The following is a 16880-nucleotide window of genomic DNA, read 5'->3' as shown; positions in this document are numbered from 1 at the left end:
GGCCTCATTTGCCGAAGACAGTTTACGACTATGTTAACTCCTGCGAAATTTGCGCCTCCAACAAACATTCAAGAATGCCTCCTTACGGTCTCCTAACTTCCATTCCAATACCTAACAGACCCTGGGAAGTCATATCGATGGATTTCATAGTTGATCTTCCCAGGTCACACGGTGCGAACACCATCATGGTCACAGTAGACTTACTAACAAAGATGGCTCACTTCATTCCCTTAAAGAAGTTGCCGACATCTTTAGAAACCGCGAATGCCTTTATTAGCCACGTTCTTAAACACCATGGGTTGCCCTCCCAAATCATTTCAGACCGTGGCTCTCAATTCGTTTCCAGATTCTGGAGAGCTCTTTGTGAGGCTTTACAAATTGATCATCGCATGTCCACTGCTTATCACCCTCAGACAAATGGACAAACAGAACGTGTCAACCAGACATTGGAACAATACCTACGATGTTATTGCACCCATCTACAGGACGACTGGTATCAATTGCTCCCCCACGCTGAGTTTGCGTATAATAATGCTACCAGCTCTTCTTCCCGATTCTCACCGTTCTACGCGAACTACGGATTCCATCCCAAGTGTCTACCATCCTCCTTTCTCCCAAAGGATGTTCCAGCACTTGAACACTATCTCTTAACTTTAAAAAAGACACTAGATATAATTCGTTCCAACCTCGAGACTGCCCAACTAAGACAAAAAAGATACTATGACGCCAATAGAACAGTACCCCCTACGTACAAAGTAGGCGATTTAGTCTGGCTGTCCACCCGAAACTTACGACTTAAAATACCTACAAAGAAACTTGGACGTCTATTCACTGGACCCTTTCCAATTTCACATGTGATCAACCCAAATGCTGTTAAGCTACTTCTACCTTCGGATTGGAAGATACATCCCTCATTTCATGTTTCACTTATCAAACCTTTCATATCCAACCCATTCCCAAACAGAATTCCACATCCCCCTCCTCCAGTCGAGGTTCTCGGTGAAACTGAATATGAGGTTGAGAAGATTCTTGACTCCAGGAAGCGTGGTTCTTCTCTTCAATACTTGATACGCTGGCAAGGTTACAGTCAACTTGACGACTCCTGGGAGGATTCTTCACACATTCATGCTCCCCGACTTATTAGACAATTTCACCGCAGGTATCCTAATCGACCATCTCCTACTGGGAGCACTGTTGGTGCCCCCTTGAGGAGGGGAGTATGTAACGCCTCTGCCGTTATCCTGGCGAGCGCGCCTCTGTCCAATTCAGGCAGCCGCGTTCCGTCCGCGTCACTTCCGGTGCGCGGACGTTTGCGCTCCACGCTGGAACGCGGAAGTGCGACCCAGCGTGGAGCTGTGCTTTTCCCCGCGAATTCGGGGCTATTTAAACTTTGACAGATGTCGGCAGGGTGTTCCGATATTCTCTGTGAACCCCTGCCGCCATCTGAGACCGGAGACCTTCCTGCTCTGACGCCTGACGAATGCACCCTGTGATTCCTCCAGGCCATCACTCACCAACACTGCAGAAGCTTGTGCTCACTCTTACCTGTATCCTCTGGTGGCCCTGATACCAACCCAGCACCCCTGCATCCTCACCATAGCCTGGATCTTCATCTCCAAAGAGTCTGCTGAGTCCTGGATAAAGTTCCCAACCATATAACCTCATCTCTAAAAACAACAGAACCGCAAGTATCTGGGCTTCAGCATAACAAACTGTCTTGTCTATTATCTACTCATAGATACAATGGACTATATTTATATGCCACTTCTCTACACATTCAATGTATACTCTCTTGTGAACTGAACTTTGACATTTGAGAACAAGTTGGCATAATGACACAATAATAACTTACCATAGAACCACATTCCTAATATTACTGCTGCAATATGTTCCTATAGTGACTGATTCTGTGCTCATGAGACTGTATATTTAGTTTATTTCTAAACGATAGCTTATGAAGTAATACGCTGTCCCCTTTTCAAGTTTCGGTCTCCCAAGGAGGATATGATGACTTGACCCCATAATCTCATTTCAGTATTGAGAGTTAATTGGTGGTTAGACCTGATAAGCCTCCGCAGCTGAGATCCAAACCTATTCATAAATACAGAGAGCAGGGTCTTTACAAAACCTAAAGTAGACGCCGCTTTCTCGCAAGTGTCTCGTCATACAGACCTGGCTTTCGAGGATATGGGGGTCCTAAAAGACCCGATGGATAAAAGAGCTGATTCCCTCCTCAAAAAGGCCTGGGATTCAGTTTCAACCAGTCTGAAACCAGCCATGGCCGCCACAGTGGTCGCCCGCAATCTGGAGTGCTGGGTTGAAAAATTACAAAGTCACGTAGAGGCAGGCACCCCTAGAAAGGATCTGTTGGAGTCCTTTCCCTTAATTTTGAAAGCCATCAAATATATGGCAGATGCTTCTGCTGAGTCCATTAAAATGGCTGCAAGGTCAGCAGCCTTGGTAAACTCTGTCAGGCGAGCGGTATGGTTAAAGACCTGGTCAGGTGATATACCCTCTAAAGTTAAACTTTGTGGTTTACCTTTCTCAGGGGACCTTTTGTTCGGTCAGGACCTGGAAAAGGTACTTGACAGAACGGCCGATAAGAAAAAGGCCTTTCCCCCTAAAAAGGGTCAAAACCCCAAAAAGAATTTTCGTCCTTTTCAGCAGTCCCATAAGAAAAAGGAAGAAAATAAAAGAGGTTGGGGGTCCCAAAGAGGTAGAGGTAGAGGAGGTATCCTTTTCAAAAACCCCTCAGATCAGGCTACCAAAAGTAAGTGACGATCTGCTTCCGGTAGGAGGAAGGTTGTCTGCTTTTCTCCTACAGTGGAAGCAGATGCCCATAAGCCCCTTTGTGGAAAGAATCATCACGGAAGGGTACAGTCTGGAATTTTCAGAGTGTCCCCCGAGAAGGTTCTATATCACAGCCCTTCCCCGGGACAAAGAAAAAGCTTCTGCAATGACGATCCTACTTCAGGATCTGATGGCTCAGGGAGTTGTAGTTCAAGTCCCAAAACATCAGGAGGGCCAGGGCTTCTATTCCCACATTTTTTTGGTAAAGAAGCCCTCGGGCAAGTTTCGACTGATCCTAAACTTGAAGGTTTTGAACAAGTCGATCAGATACAAACACTTCCGTATGGATACCATTTACTCCATTACGAAATTACTGACCCCCGGTTGCTTCATGACATCTCTGGACCTCAGGGATGCCTACTTACACGTCCCGATTGCCCAAGCTTCCCAGCAATATCTCAGGCTGGCGGTGAACCTGGGGTCCAGGGTATGGCATCTTCAGTTCAGGGCCCTCCCCTTCGGGCTTTCCTCCTCCCCCAGGGTCTTCACGAAGATCATGGCGGAGGCTTTGGAACCACTGAAGCTGAAAGGGATTTCGGTCGTCCCATACTTGGACGACCTACTGTTCTTCGCGGACTCTCGGGATCAAGTTGCGACGAACCTTCTGGTGTCGCAGGTTCATCTCGGAGGTCTAGGTTGGTTACTAAACCGCGAGAAATCAAACCTGGTACCCTCCCAAGAGACAAGGTTTCTGGGATATACTATAAATTCAATCCTTCAGAAAGTCTTTTTACCCCAGGAGAAGATAGAGAAGGTTTTGGGTGCGGTAGCTCAGGTCCAGACAAACCTAGGGGTGTCAGTCAGGACAGCAATGGCAGTCCTGGGGCTACTCACAGTCTCAATACCGGCAGTTCCATGGGCGAGGTTACATTCTCGTCCTCTCCAGAGGAGCATTCTTCAATCCTGGTCACACCAGGAGTCACTAGAGAAGCATATCAGATTGGCATCAAACGTAAAAAGAGCACTCTGGTGCTGGAGAAATTCCGTCAATTTAACCAAGGGTCTTCCCTGGGTCTTTCCGGTAGAAAAGCGCCTAACAACAGACGCAAGTTCCTGGGGGTGGGGAGCCCATCAAGAGGGACAGACTGCTCAAGGCACCTGGTCCAAACCAGAAGCCAGAAGGTCTTCAAACTGGAGAGAATTAAGGGCTATATTCCTGGGGCTTCAGGCCTTTCATCAGATAGTGAAAGGTCACCACGTGCAGGTCCTGTCGGACAACACCACAGCTGTGGTGTATGTCCTCAAGCAGGGGGGAACCAGAAGCAGAGGTCTTATGCAGCTGGCCAACCATCTGCTGTCTTGGGCAGAACTAAATTTAGCATCCCTGTCAGCGATACACCTAAAAGGGTCTCAAAACCTGTTAGCGGACCTGCTAAGCAGGAGACGCATAGTGGAGGCAGAATGGAGCTTAAACATGGAAGTTTTCACGGCAATCACTCAGGAATGGGGTCAGCCACAGATAGACCTGTTCGCCAACCAACAAAATGCGAAAGTACGGAAATTCTTCTCCCTTCACAGAGAAGACCAGGCAGTGGCCATAGACGCTCTGGCCCAGCGGTGGCACTACCAGCTGTGCTACGCCTTCCCCCCGTTCACACTAATACCACTAGTCCTAAGAAAGTTCAGGGAAGAAAAAGCCAGTCTGATCTTAATCACTCCCTACTGGCCAAAAAGACCGTGGTTTGCATCACTTCAGAATTTAGCCACAAAACCACCGTGGAAACTACCACTCAGGAAAGACCTACTGTCTCAGGGTCCTGTGAACCATCCGGAAGTGGAACGTTTACAGTTGACAGCCTGGTTTCTGAAGAAGACCTGTTAAGATCAAAGGGACTCTCTGATAAAGTGATAAAAACTCTACTAGACAGTAGGAAAAGTGTAACCAGAGCAATTTACCTCAAGGTTTGGAGAAAGTTCAATTCCTGGTGTACGTCCAAGAATTTCCAGGTTAATAGCGTCATTTCAGTTGTGGAATTTCTTCATGCAGGAATGGAGAAGGGGTTAGCAATTAGCACCCTAAGGACGCAAGTGGCAGCTCTTTCAGTTTATTTAGAAAAAACTTTATCTAAGGAACATTTAATTTCAAGATTTTTTAAGGCACTGGGTCGAAGTAGACCGGTAGCCTTTAAAGCCTTTCCAAGTTGGGATTTATCAACTGTGTTGCAGGGTCTCACGATGGCTCCGTTTGAACCCATAGGGGATATTTCTTTGAAAAATTTAGTGCTAAAAACTATTTTTTTGGTGGCCATCACGACCGCAAGAAGGGTCAGTGAAATCCAGGCTTTGGCAGTTACAGAGCCTTATTTAAGAATTTTTCCGGACAGGATAATTCTTCGCACAGACCCAGCCTTTCTTCCTAAGGTCTCATCAACCTTTCACAGGTCTCAGGAAATAATCCTTCCCACTTTTTGTTCAGCTCCCTCTAATGCAGGGGAAGAAACCTTTCATACTCTCGACGTAAGAAGATGTGTACTTCAATACCTCTCGGTCACCAAAGAATTCAGGAAGTCGAACGCTTTGTTTATAATATTCTCAGGCACAAGGAAAGGAGAAAAGGCTTCCAAAAGCACTTTGGGTAGATGGCTCAAACAAGCCATCATAGAGAGTTACCAAGCCAAAGGAGAGGTACCTCCTACGGGAATCACGGCCCATTCAACAAGATCTACGGCAGTTTCCTGGGCCGAAAGAGCCGGTGCTACGCCTGACCAGATCTGCAAGGCAGCTATATGGTCCAGCTATTCGACCTTTCTGCGGCACTACAGGCTAGACTTACTGTCCGCTGCGGAGCAAGCCTTCGGTAGGAAGGTACTGCAAGCAGTGGTCCCACCCTAGGGTAAGTTACTCGGTTATCCTCTCCAAGGTTGTCCTGAAAGGCGATAAGAGAAAGGCCTAGTTAGACTTACCGGTGACGGTATTTCTAAGAGCCTTTCAGGACAACCGCTATTTTCCCTCCCTAGATATTTGAATAAGAGTATGTTTTAAATGTCTATCATGGTTTGTTGTGGTTCTTCTGTGCTTTGTTTTCCAGTTGTCGGAGACCACAATAACTGAGGCCATGGTGGAAGAGGGATCTTAAAGGATCATGTGTGTTTCCTGAAAAATGGGCGGAGCTGCGCTCTCTCCAAGGTTGTCCTGAAAGGCTCTTAGAAATACCGTCACCGGTAAGTCTAACTAGGCCTTTCGCGCAAAGCGCGGCGGGTAATTTCAAAACGGAGCATGCGCAGTACGTTCGGCGCGGGAACGCGCCTAATTTAAATGATACACGCCCCATTTGAATTAGGCGGGCTTGCGCAGGACGGATTTACGATACGCCGCCGCAAGTTTTTCAGGCAAGTGCTTTGTGAATCAAGCACTTGCCCATAAAACTTGAGGCGGTGTAACGTAAATGCAATACGTTACGCCGCCGTAATTCTACGTGAATCTGGTCCACAGTGTCTTTTTCTACCAGATAGATAGATAGATAGAGCAGGAAGGCTAGTCAGTTTAGTTAAATTTACAGGGCCGGATTCAGAAAGAGATACGACGGCGTATCTCCTGATACGTTATCGGAGATACGTTACGCGGGCCGGACAGATACGCCAATGTATCTGAATCCGGCCCCTGGTGTGTAGAGGATATATATACATCCTAGCATTGTACATATATTTATACACTGTATAGCTTAGCTAGATCAGCTATTCCTATTGTTAGGCAGTAGATTAGGCTAGATGCAGTGCTCTAATGTGTTGTATTGCCTGCATAGTGTTTAGTTTACACCTAAACATAGTACTCAGGGAAGGGGCGTGGCCAGCACGGCATGTGAACAGACGCAGGTTCACAGAGCTCCGCACTGATCCTGCTATTATCCGGTTTCCGGCACCTATTACACCCGGATTTTTTCGCCCAGGAGGGCAGGGGAACGTTCTCCCATCACCCTGCGCTGATCGGTTCACTCCTGGAGGGCATGATGACCCGGGGACAGAGACAAGAAGGCCCGAGGATGGAAATCCAAGATGGCACCGCCCCGCCATCAGCACAGAAGGCGCGCGGAGGGGACAGAGCAAAGGAGACAGTGAGTAAACCCCTGAAAAGGGCCAAGGAGAGCTCCGGGGACCCCCCCCCCCAAAGATATGAGGTACTATGCCCAGAAAATGGCAGGGAAACCCCCGGGAGTGAACGCGCAGCCCATAGACGATTGTGCCCCCCACAGTGACACTGAGATGGAGGAGGGGGAGAATGTCCAGGGAGCAGGGGCCATCTTGGAACATGCTGAGAGCAGCTCCAGCCTGCAGTGGGATACTGAGGAGCCTGAAACAGAGGAGGGAGATCAGCCCACGCTTGCTGTTATACTAAAGGCTGTGAATAAATGTACAGCTTCTGTCAATGGCCTACAGATCAGATTTGGAAGTTTGGAGGAGGAGGTGGGCCTGATCAGACATGACATACAGAAAATGAGGGAGAGGACCACGGCAGCGGAGGGGAGGATTAGTGACCTGGAAGATAAGTTGCCCCCCCTGATCAGAGAAACCCAGAGCACCTCAAGGCTTGCCAGAGCGGTTGATATGCGTGCAGAGGATTTTGAGAACCGCCTTAGACGCAATAATGTCCGCATTGTTGGATTGCCAGAAAAGGTGGAGGGCCGTGACCCCACACAGTTTGTGGAGCAGTGGATGACTGAGGTGTTCGGCAAGGACGCTTTTACACACTTATACGTGGTCGAGAGGGCCCACAGAGTGCCAACTAGGCCTCTCCCGCCGGGCAACCCCCCCCGCCCGATCCTGGCCCGACTCCTGAATTACAGGGACAGAGAAATAATACTGCGGCTGGCCAGGGAAAAGAGAAATGTCCAGTTCAATGGTACCCGGGTCTCATTCTATCCGGATTTCTCTGCTGCAGTACAGAAGAGCCGTGCCCGGTTTACATAAATTAAGAAACGCCTGCAGAAGGTGCAGGCCCCGTATGCCATGCTATACCCTGCAAGACTTCGAGTAATTTTGAATGGTCAGGCCCACTTTTTTGAACACCCTGCTGACGCCTCAGACTGGCTGGACGCTAATGAGGGGGCACTACGCCAGGTGAGGAGGCCTCCTGCGGAAGATGACTGACTCTATGGCCCATTAGCTCATGCACTGCCTATGTTGTCCCTCGGATGAGGGCCCTGCCGGAAACACTCAATATCCTTTTTCTTTGTTGCTCTGAAATGCGAGTTCGGAAATGCTGTTATTGTTGCACCCAGCAATGAGGGGAGCATTGGCCGTAGCCACTGGTGCTACTTACCTGGAAGAATGCAGGGACCTGTTGTCCCAAGGTTTTCGGGGTTGCCAGTTGGCACCCCGCAGTTTGAGTTTACAAAGGTCCTGTGGGCAGATGGGCACACACCCCTCACGGGCGGTTGGCCTGCGACGGAAGAAACTGGCGAAATGCCCTGATACACGGCTGTGTATTTCTGTCCATCACATTGGTTCAATTTTCTCCAGAGCTTTTTTTGACTTGTTTCTGCTTTTTTATATTTTTTCTCATGGGAGATCGTGCTCTTCCCTCTACACTTGGTTGACCAACCTGCATCTATTACGAGTCCTGAGGTCCGCCATGGCTTTTTCTACTAAGGGGGTGGCGGGTGGAGGGAGTCGAGGAGTCTTTTCCCAGTCTGGTGACATGCAACAACCCCCCTGATGGCGACGGTAACTGTATTATCGTGGAATGTTAGGGGTCTGCAAGACCCGTTGAAGAGGACTATGGTCTCGTCCCTGATGAGAAAACAGCTCCCTGCCATTTGTGCCCTTCAGGAGACTCATTTGACCCCTGACTCTGTTTCCTGTATGGGATATCGGTGGGTGGGTAAGGCGTATCACTCCACTCACACCTCGTATTCCAGGGGTGTGAGTGTACTGGTGCATAGCTCACTGGATTATGAAGAATTGCATGCTGATATAGATGATGATGGGCGATATGTTTTTCTTTTATGCAAGCTGTTTGCCTTTAAATGTATTCTTGCTTTTGTATATGTGCCTCCCCCTTACAATAACCAGGTACTGAGGGCTCTGGTTCAGTTCCAGGTGAGGTTCCCGGAGGTGCCATTGTTTGCCTTCGGGGACTTCAACTGCTACATGGACCCCCTGGTGGATAAGCATCCGCCGGGAGGGGATGGGAGTGGGACGAGACGGACGGCTCTTAGAAAGCTGGCGGAGGAGGTGGGCTGGAGAGACCCTTGGAGGGCTAGACACCCGGGGGACAAACAATTCTCATGTTTTTCTAAAAGTTATTCGTCCCTGTCTAGGATTGATTTGTGCCTGTGCTCACATGCTGCAGAAAAATACATCTCAGAGATGACTTATGGGGTACGAAGTGTTTCTGATCATTCCCCGCTGATAGTGTCCTTGGAGGTGCGTCCCCCTTCTGCGGTGGCCAAGGCCCCGTGGAAGATGAACGCCTTCTGGCTGAGCCTTTTCCCATCACACGACCACATTGAGGCCAGCATTGAGGAGTACTGGCGTCTGCATACTGACACGGACAATATAGCGGTCACTTGGGAGGCCTTCAAGGCTGTCCTGAGGGGCTTGTTTATTAAGGAGATCCAGGCTATTAAGGGGAGGACGAATGCACACAGGAAGGGGATAGAACGGATGGCGGAGAACTTAGAGGCCACATTCATTGCAGATCCTTCGGACTCAAATAGGGAGGCGTGGCTCTCGGCGCAGGACACTCTGTACCGGGTCACGACTTCGGGGATTCGCTGAGGGAATATTTAGACCCAGTCCAATTGCCACAACTATCTGTCTCCAATAGGGAGATGTTGGAGGCACCCCTGACCCTGGGGGAATTACAGATGGCGACCGGCCTGTTCCCAAATTCGAAGGCCCCTGGAGACGATGGTCTCCCTGTGGAGATATACAAACAGTACGGGGAACTGATGCTTCCACATCTCTTGAAGGTGTTCAATACCGCAAGGGAGGTGGGCACTCTCCCCACGTCCATGACCAGAGCAAACATTGTCCTGATCCTAAAGCCCAACAAGGACCCGCTTGACCCAGGATCCTACAGACCAATTTCCCTGTTGCAGAATGATGTAAAGATTCTCGCCAAGGTCCTGGCGGTCAAGTTGAATGGTGCCATATCCACTATTATTCACTCTGACCAGTCAGGGTTTATGCCGCAGAAATCGACGGCTGTAAACTTGAGGAGACTCTTTCTCAATATGCAATCCCAGGCGGATAATATGGGGGACAGAGCTTTGTTGTCTCTCGACGCACACAAGGCGTTTGATAGCATCGAATGGGAATATCTTTGGGCGGTGATGCGAAAATTTGGGTTTGGAGAGGGATTCATTTCTTGGGTCCAACTCCTATACTCATCCCCGGTGGCGGCGATAAGGGAGGGTGGTAGGGTGTCGCGCACTTTCGACCTGCACAGGGGCACGAGACAGGGGTGCCCGTTGTCGCCCCTCCTCTTTGCCCTAGCCATTGAGCCTCTCGCGGTCATGATACGGACGGATCCATTAATTCATGGATTCCATTTTGGGGACCTACACGAGAAAATTATGTTATACGCCGACGATACCATGCTGCTTCTTGGGGACACGACCGGGTCATTGACGGAGGCCATGGAGGTGGTCCGGAGGTTTGGCGTATATTCGGGCCTAACCATTAATTGGACTAAGTCCTCTTTGCTGCTGCTTGATCGACGGCCTCTCCTACCCATACATACTATTCAAGACATCCCGGTCTCCGAATCTTTTCGGTACCTCGGTGTCCAGGTTACCGCATGCCCGCTAGACTATGTCAGACTCAACCTCACCCCCTTGCTTAATCGCTGTAGGGACAGGGTCAAGGTGTGGAGCAAACTTAAATTGTCACCGGTGGGGAGGGTGAACTTGATAAAGATGATCCTTATGCCACAATTACTATATATATTGCACAATTCCCCGATGGTCATCCCTCTCAAAAAGTTCAGAATCATTAATTCTATTTTCCGCTCTTTAATCTGGCTAGCAAAACCCCCCAGGGTTAAACTTGAACAACTGCAATGTCCAAAAGAGGCCGGTGGATTGGCATTGCCCAATCCCTGGCTTTACTATTTGGCCTCCCAGGCGCAGCATATTGCGAGGGTGGTTGGCCCTCAACAGGACCTCCAGCTGAATCTGAGGGACTCATCGGTTCCACTGCTCAGATTCACGACCGGGGGGGAAGTGATAGAAGGACTAGAGGCCCTGAGATACGCGAAATCCAACAAACGGTTTCCCACATATGCACTCATGCAGAAAGTCTGGAACAAGGTCAGGATGATGCAGGGTGTGACTGGGTACACTAAATATAGCCCCGTATGGGACAACTTACACTACCGTGATATAGCGAAAATACCGTATGGTTCAAGGTGGAAACAACATGGCATATCCCTCATGACACACATTGTAAGGGCAGGACGACTGAGACCTTTTGCTGAGCTCAGGGCTGACTTTCAACTCCCGACTTCCATGTATTTTTACTACCTACAACTCAAACATGCATATGAAGCCCAACGGGAGGATGACATATGGGTCATGAATGTGGCACCGGTCTTTAATTACCTATCGGATGTGTCCTCCTACAAGGGTTTTATATCCAGCTGCTATGCTATGCTGCTCAACCTTTTTTTACCAGGTGCCCCTCACAAGGCGGTGGCGAGGTGGGAACAGGATGTAGGAGCGTTTGAGGATGAGCAGTGGGAAGAGGCCTTGCAGGCGGTTCCCGCTTGCTCCCTAAACGTGGCACAGAGACTTTCACAGCTGTACATACTCCTACGGGTTCATTACACGCCGGCCAGGCTGGCGAGGATGGGACTGGGGGTAGACCCCTGCTGTACTAGATGCTGTAGAGACCATGGAGATCTCATTCACCTCCTGTGGCGGTGCCCGAAGCTCCATCTGTATTGGGCAGGGGTGGTGGAAACGATTAACAGGGCCTTCCAGGCTCAGGTTCCTTTGGAGCCCAAGGTGTGTCTCCTGGGGATTACGGAGGGTCTCCTGGCAGAGGATATACCCAGGCAGGCTATAGGTAGAGCTCTGTTTCAGGCCCGCTTGTTAATACTGAGACACTGGAAAGACACTGAACCACCGACAGTGCAGGAATGGGTTAAACAAATGGGAGTTACTCTGAGGTTGGAGAAGGTGGTGTATCAGAGACGGGGGACTAGCGGCAAATATGAGAAGTTATGGGCCCAGTGGCTTGACACTCCTGGACTTGCCCCAATAGATTTGATATACGACAGGTTATTTTAGAACCCTTTTCAGCCGGGTTGGGAGCAACCTTATAAGCCCCGCAGGGGGAGGAGACGGGATTTGTTCCAGGGAATTTTACCATGATGCAGAGTTTTGAATGTAGCACAAAGTTTTGTTTTATGTGTACTCTCCCATGTGATTTTCAATGTGAATATGCTCTGGAGACTGTAAACGTTTTTTTTTTTATATATATGCTCAATAAAAACATTTGTTTGAGAAAAACATAGTACTCAGTGTTAGTGGACGTGTGCTATTTAATTGCACATACACGCAGTTGCTGTTACTGCACGTGTGCTATATAATTGTACATAAACGCATTAGCTGTTACTGCACGTGTGCTATATAATTGCACATAAACGCATTAGCTGTTACTGCACGTGTGCTATTTATTTGCACATAAACGCAGTCGCTGTTAATGCACGAGAGCTATTTAATTGCACATAAATGCAGTCGCTCTTACTGCACGTGTGCTGTTTTTTAGCCCATAAACGCAGTCGTTCTTACTGCACGTTTGCTGTGTTTTTGCTCATAGATGCAGTTGCTGTTAGTGCACGTTTGCTGTGTTTTTGGCCATAGATGCAGTTGCTGTTAGTGCACGTTTGCTGTGTTTTTGCCCATAAACGCAGTCGATCTTACTGCACGTTTGTTGTGTTTTTGCCCATAGATGCAGTTGCTGTTAGTGCACGTTTGCTGTGTTTTTGCCCATAAATGCAGTTCCTGTTAGTGCACGTTTGCTGTGTTTTTGCCCATAAACGCAGTCGATCTTACTGCACGTTTGCTGTGTTTTTGCCCATAAACGCAGTTGCTGTTAGTGCACGTTTGCTGTGTTTTTGCCCAAAAACGCAGTCGATCTTACTGCACGTTTGCTGTGTTTTTGGCCATAGATGCAGTTGCTGTTAGTGCAGGTTTGCTGTGTTTTTGCCCATAAATGCAGTTGCTGTTAGTGCACGTTTGCTGTGTTTTTGCCCATAAATGCAGTTCCTGTTAGTGCACGTTTGCTGTGTTTTTGCCCATAAATGCAGTTCCTGTTAGGGCACGTTTGCTGTGTTTTTGCCCATAAACGCAGTCGATCTTACTGCACGTTTGTTGTGTTTTTGCCCATAGATGCAGTTGCTGTTAGTGCACGTTTGCTGTGTTTTTGGCCATAGATGCAGTTGCTGTTAGTGCACGTTTGCTGTGTTTTTGCCCATAAACGCAGTCGATCTTACTGCACGTTTGCTGTGTTTTTGCCCATAAATGCAGTTGCTGTTAGTGCACATTTGCTGTGTTTTTGCCCATAAATGCAGTTCCTGTTAGTGCACGTTTGCTGTGTTTTTGCCCATAATCGCAGTCGATCTTACTGCATGTTTGCTGTGCTTTTGCCCATGAACGCAGTCGATCTTACTGCACGTTTGCTGTGTTTTTGCCCATAAACGCAGTTGCTGTTAGTGCACGTTTGCTGTGTTTTTGCCCATAAACGCAGTTGCTGTTAGTGCACGTTTGCTGTCTTACTGCACATTTGCTGTGTTTTTGCCCATAAACGCAGTTGCTGTTAGTTCACGTTTGCTGTGTTTTTGCCCATAATCGCAGTCGATCTTACTGCATGTTTGCTGTGCTTTTGCCCATGAACGCAGTCGATCTTACTGCACGTTTGCTGTGTTTTTGCCCATAAACGCAGTTGCTGTTAGTGCACGTTTGCTGTGTTTTTGCCCATAAACGCAGTTGCTGTTAGTGCACGTTTGCTGTGTTTTTGCCCATAAACGCAGTTCCTGTTAGTGCAAGTTTGCTGTGTTTTTGCCCATAAACGCAGTCGATCTTACTGCACGTTTGCTGTGTTTTTGCCCATAAACGCAGTCGATCTTACTGCAAGTTTGCTGTGTTTTTGCCCATAAACGCAGTTGCTGTTAGTGCACGTTTGCTGTGTTTTTGCCCATAAACGCAGTTCTTGTTAGTGCACGTTTGCTGTGTTTTTGCTCGATCTTACTGCAAGTTTGCTGTGTTTTTGCCCATAAACGCAGTTGCTGTTAGTGCACGTTTGCTGTGCTTTTGCCCATAAACGCAGTCAATCTTACTGCACTTTTGCTGTGTTTTTGCCCATAAACGCAGTCGATCTTACTGGACATTTGCTGTGTTTTTGCCCATGAACGCAGTCGATCTTACTGCACGTTTGCTGTGTTTTTGCCCATAAACGCAGTTGCTGTTAGTGCACGTTTTCTGTGTTTTTGCCCATAAACGCAGTTGCTGTTAGTGCACGTTTGCTGTGTTTTTGCCCATAAACGCAGTTGCTGTTAGTGCACGTTTGCTGTGTTTTTGCCCATAAACGCAGTCGCTCTTACTGCACATTTGCTGTGTTTTTGCCCATAAACGCAGTCGCTCTTACTGGACAGGTGCTGTTTATTTCTGATTTTGTCCTGTACTGGCTATTAAAATGTCTGGAAGGACAACAAAGAAAGGCAGAGAGTCACAAGGGCAAGCAGGCTCTGCATCTAGAGGCAAAGCTGGTGGTGGACATGGTGCATCCTCTTCAGGACGTGGCCGTCTGACACGCTCGTCCTCCTTTTCGGGAGCTGGCCGTGTTGAGCCTCAACATGCAGAGAAATTAGTAGAGTGGATGACCAAGCCGTCCTCATCCTCCTCATCCTCTCTCACCCATGCTGAGCTTAGTTTATCTGGCAAAGCAGCTGCCAAGGTGTTCTCTTCCTTCTGCACAATGGCATCACACAAGTCATCCCTAGTCCCACCATGTCCTCCTGAGGAGTCCCCCGAACTGTTTCAACACAGTGTTGGGTACATGATTTAACCTTTTATAGTGGAAAAAATACAATAGAATAGGGGGTGTACCATCGTCCTAGTATTCTAATATAGATTGAGGGGTTTCAGGGATTCCCCATAGACCCCAAAACTCCAACAGGAAAAAATGGGCGGGGAGGACTATACCGGTACTACATATATTGGTTGAATACAACCAGAGTAATTCACATTGGGTAAATTTAGAAAACATTATTCACATAAAGACATCAAAAACAAGGTAAAAAATACATAACATTAAAATACGATACAAAACACATTTGACCACAATCAGGTCACCGGTCGTGCAATCCCTTCCATTGCAAAAGGGTTAGGTATCGGTGAAGGAATTGGAGTCATGAGACAGGCAGTCTCTAGTCTCAACTAGTTTCGCAAATTTTGTTTTCGCTTCGTCAGGAGACAGTCTAAAATGTAACACAAAACATGAATGAGACATTGAAAAACAACACATCATTTTTTATATCAGGGGGTATGTGGGAAGCAACCCCTGAAAAACAATATAATTCATAATAGGGGAATTTTTCAAATCATGTCTCCTACCTAAAGGCACAGCGTCCTCCGACCCCAAACAGGGTCCAAAGCAAACAGTGGGTGAATAACTCACACGTAGGCCAAGAGAAAATCTTGGAACGGACCTGAATAATGAGGATATATATCAGTGGTGATAATGTATTGAATATGTTGATTCAATATTAGAAAAGTAAATGGAGATCCGTGCAGGTGAAATAATCTATAAAGTGTATAAGGCTGTGAACAGCTGCGGGGAAAGGCTTCCAAGAAAAGAAAAACAAGAACAGGACAAAGTAACAAAGGGAGAAGGAGGGGGGAGGGGATTTTTGAGGGGGGGGGGGAGAACACTGGAAGGCAAAAAGAGGGCAAGGTTGGGAAACAGGAAGAAAAGAAAAAGCATAAGCAAAGAAGGTGACTGAGAAAAGAAAAAGCAGGAGGAGAGGAAGGAAAGGAAGGTGAAAAGGGGGAGAGGAGGGAAGGGAAGGGAAATAAGAACCGGAACCAGGGGGGAGGGGAGTGGGGAAAAAAGGGAGAAAGGGAGAAGAAAAGGAGAGAGAATAAAGAAATGGGGATTGGGGGAGGGGAAAAGGAATATAAGGAAATGTAGCGGATAAAAAGGGAGGAAGAGGGAGAGGGGGAAAGGCGAAAAAATTACTCAAAAATAAAAAAAGGGGGGAAGAAAGGAGGAAAGAAGAAAGAATAAAAGAGAACAGATGGTCAAGCATGGCAGGCCTTGACAGGAAAGGGAAAGGAGAGGGGACAAGGGAATGGAACCTAAGTAGGGGAGGAGGAAGAAGAAGACCAAAATGGGGAGAGGGAGGAAAAAGGGGGGGGGACAAGGAGAGGGGGGAGAAATGGGAGATAGGGGAAAAGAAAGGGCAAGGGAAGGAATGAAAGAGGACAAGGTAGGCAAAAAGAAAATAGGAATCACCAAAGTTAAAGAGAGCACCATCGCCAGGGGCATAATACAAAAAAAGGAGTGAATGAACAAGTGCAAACGTGATAAGGAGATGATTCAGATCAGATCCAAAACCCGTGACCATGCATATAAGTGACTTAAGTAAACCTAAAGATAAGAATGTATTATTACCTATGTGCCCAAAAGGGCATAACAAGATAAGGAAGGTGAGGGTCCCAGGACACAGGGGTCCCGTTTAGTGAAATTACACAAGTGCTGTTAATTAGTGTTGAGCGGAATACGCCATATTCGATTTCGCGATATATCACGAATATATAGCCGAATATTCGTGAAATATTCGCTAAAATCGAATATTCGTGATATTTTATAAAAAAAATGCGAATGCGAAATTTTGACAACTGTGGTAGGAGAACTCTGATTGGCTCTGATGCAAAAGAAGGGCGGAGAAAGTATTCGCGAATATTCGGAAATCGAATATTGGTGATATTTTATCGAAATTTCGCTAATGCGAATGCGAAATTGATTGCGAGATTTTGACAACTGTGGTAGAAGTACTCTGATTGGCTCTGATGCAAAAGAAGG

This window comes from Rana temporaria, chromosome 2 (assembly GCF_905171775.1).
Source record: "Rana temporaria chromosome 2, aRanTem1.1, whole genome shotgun sequence".
Taxonomy (NCBI): Eukaryota; Metazoa; Chordata; class Amphibia; order Anura; family Ranidae; genus Rana; species Rana temporaria.
This window is presented reverse-complemented; position numbering follows the sequence as displayed.